Genomic DNA, 3,476 nt, shown 5'->3' with positions numbered 1-3,476 from the left:
CAACAATGGCTCATCTTACGTCAGCCATTCAAGACAAAGGAAGAGAACATCAGTCGCATTATCACATCTTGCATGTGACTGCACAACTTCATGGTGTCTGAGGAGAAACCAGATTCCCGTGCAGTCTACTGCCCCCCAGCACCACATACTATTGGCAAGGGCAGCTGATCGAGGGAAGCTGGAGGTAGGAGACAGAGGGAAACGGAAGGCTAACTCCTCTTCCAGCCTTAGGTTGTCACCCAGCCATGTAATCCTGCTGTTGGCAAATAAGCTTAGAGAAACTGAATTACTGGTTACTTTTAACTCATCGAAATGAGCTTATAACTAGGAGTCAAAACTGTCAGTTTGATGATTTGGAAAGAGAGCCCTCTCTCTCTAATGTTCTATGTTCTCTCATTTCATGCTTGCACATGCTATCAGGGAAAAGCTGTGCGAATACTTCATCAGAAGCAGCCAAGCAAGGTTTCGTGGCAGGATAAAATGATCAGAGGCAGCCAAATGAAGAGAATGGTAACATTTATTTTTGCTTTGTACTTACAGCATACTTCGTAGTTTACAGTTAATATTGTCCTGAAAATGTGCTTGCTGTCCTGTATACAGAGAAGAAACAAAAAGAAATAGGCATGATATATGTCATTAGTATATGCCTTAGGTATTTCCTGTCAGTAATTTGAAAATACATGACAATGTCGTCAATTTGTAGGAGCTCTTCTTTGACCTTGGCCTTCTATAAAATGGAATGCTTGCGAAGAGAAAATTAAATTCACTTCGAAAGCAAGCACCGCAGTCACTAGTTAGGTTCAAGTAAGCATGCATTACAAGAGAGATGAACGACGGGATGTCATATTGTAGATTTATCTTTACACATCTGAATCGCAGTCCTCTTATCTGCTTTCCAGTTGGCTGCAAATATTAGGGCAGATGACGTGCACTAAATTTCAGTGACTTCAAGTGCACACCTTACTTTCTCAGATGGTTACCTTTCAGTTGTAGCTGTGTGTGGAGTGGATGGCCCATCTGACTCAAAAGGACAAGCCAGATATTCCTGGCACTGTAGGCTCTGGAACGGCGACTTGAGTGGTGGCATCTGGCTGGTCTTCAGATCTATTTCCAATCAATAAATAATCAATACCATGAATTGAACAGAAATTTTCATCACTTTAACTCAATCCACACATGAATCCTTTGAACAGGATTTCTAGGCATGGGTCATGGGCAATGAAGTTACAACCTGTGAAGAATGAAAAGTTGCACACTGTTTTAAAACTTACTCTTGAGACTGGGTGAAATGAACGCTTAAACAGTCTGCAAAATATTCAGCCACATATAACAAACACAACACTATATCACATTTATAATAGTACACCTAAATTTGTATATTGTACTTGATACTACAATCATGAAATGAGCACCCTGAGAGTGCACACTCAGGGTGCACGAATACATTGTCATTGAGGCTAATCCTTCTAGATTCAGACAGCTCCTAATCGACTATCTCAATGAAAAATAATCTTCCTGCACCTTATGTCAGCTACCAAGCCCTGCAAACTGACCAGCCGGTTTTACTTCCATAGTTGTTATTTGAATTTGTTTTATATTTTTGCCACTCTGCCATGACTTATCTGAATTTGTTACTCTTGTCTGTTTTCACCTTGTTTTACCTGCTGTTTCTATTTTGTGTTTTTATCCTATAATGTTATTTTCTATATATATATTTTTTTCTATACTTCTATATTACTTTTATATTTATGATCATGTATGACTGCTGAACAACCCTGTACCACCCTCCCCCCCTTATGTAATGTCCCGAACGGGACCGTTTAGGGTTAATAAATGATGATGATGATGATGAATGCATAGTGAGAAAATATGCAACTTATATTGGTTCTCTTGACACATGCTCCATTATGGGCTGCATTTGCTTGAGTGTTTCCACCTCACGGAACGTTGACAGCTCCAGCTTCACCCCTCATACTGGACCTAATTTGGTTTCCAATTTTGAAAAAAAATGTGTCTTTTAAGTTCTTAAAATATTTTTCTGGCAGATGGCCTCTACAGGAAAAAAAAGGACTGGTTATCAAGCACAGTAAACAAGAATTGGCGTTTGTTTATTTTCTGTTCAGATGTTCTATCGGTCTCTTCAGCGTTGCCACTGTAAATTATTTAATCTGAACTGCACATCACTCCAGCACAGCACGACCACTCCAATATTAGTTTTTAAATGCACAAAATCTGAAGGTCACTATTGTAAGAGGTGAAAAACTCGGGATTAGCCTTTCGCCACACGAAATAAGTCTCTAAAAACGCATCACGCTCGCGGTCCGCCCTAGAGCTTGTCATGGAGCACACAGCGCCGCTACCGTGATGCTATACGCTCCAACATATTCGTACGAGCTGAATATTCACGGCACAGGAACCCGCAACGGCACAAGTAAAGTAAAAGAAGTACGTAGTGCATGCTCGCTCTAGCTGCGCATGTATGCGATAGGTGCAAATACCGGGAATGAACGAAATGATTAGTGTTATCGCTTCGCAGAGCACATGTGTCGTACACGATCGCGCGAGGTCCGCTTGCATGGGACAAAAGAAAGTTAGCAGCAGCGTGAACACAACCAAGGCTGGATACGCGAAGCATACCGCACTGGCACTCGAAAAAAAAAAAACCAGTTCTCGAACAGCGGCATGAGCCAAATGGTCATCAATTCGCTGATTTCGAAGTATGTAATACATGCGTCGTACAAGATCGCGCGAGGTACGCATGCATAGGATAAAGCTAGCAGTAGCGCGAGAACAGAGCGAAACGTACTTGTACCGGCATCCGAAAAGTTCGCGCGGGCATCGGCGTGATGCAAGATATAAAAGCAATTGAGCTTACCTCTCACTCCCAGTCTTTTGCCAATATGTTCCCACAGGTCCTCGTTGTAAATTAGGACCTTGGAATTTAAATGTCGCTTGAATTGGGGCCTCCTTTATGGCATCGGGCAGCACCTCCGCAGAAACAGCGCCGGCCCACTTCGCTGCTGCTTGCCGCCATACTGAATTTTGGGCGGACGTGACGTCAACGACCCATCGTCGCTTCCGCAACGAACGCGGAAAAATCGATCTCGGACAATCGCCCTCGCCGCGCCGCTTTCCGCCCTCGTCGGCGTCAAAAACGGCCGAATCCGCTTCGCTCGCCGGAAATTTGGTGTAGTGTGAACGCGCCTTAAGTGCTACCCCGGGAGCGAACGCGTTCCAATGGCAAATATGGAGGAAGGGATCTCAGCGCGAGCGAGGCGCTCTGTTAGTGCTCCGGCCGAGCGCTCGCGATCTGCCATTGGAATTTAATATGAGAGACCCTCTAATTTTTTTCTTTCTTTCTTCTCCATTTTCTCTTCTGTCTGCACGAGGCAGTGGAGGGCAGCTACAGAACCAGTAGCAGGCCCGTGCATTTTCATTTCCTTCTTCCTATATTCGCAACAACATCATAATAAATT

General features: G+C 43.6%; 1 long non-coding RNA gene across 1 annotated transcript; it reads right to left on the bottom strand.

Moving 5' to 3' along the window:
• Positions 1-504: 504 nt before the first annotated feature.
• Positions 505-3,021, bottom strand: LOC146186834 (uncharacterized). The gene is made up of 3 exons (XR_014707876.1): positions 2,876-3,021; positions 981-1,104; positions 505-590 (listed from the first exon to the last, which is right to left on the bottom strand). It is a non-coding gene; the product is annotated as an uncharacterized LOC146186834 (long non-coding RNA).
• Between the last annotated feature and the right edge of the window lie 455 nt (positions 3,022-3,476).

Source organism: Amblyomma maculatum, chromosome 6, assembly GCF_055883805.1.
Source record: "Amblyomma maculatum isolate TAMU_Amacu chromosome 6, ASM5588380v1, whole genome shotgun sequence".
Taxonomy (NCBI): domain Eukaryota; kingdom Metazoa; phylum Arthropoda; class Arachnida; order Ixodida; family Ixodidae; genus Amblyomma; species Amblyomma maculatum.
Note: the sequence above shows the minus strand (reverse complement) of the source record. Positions and strands in the feature narration are given on the sequence as shown.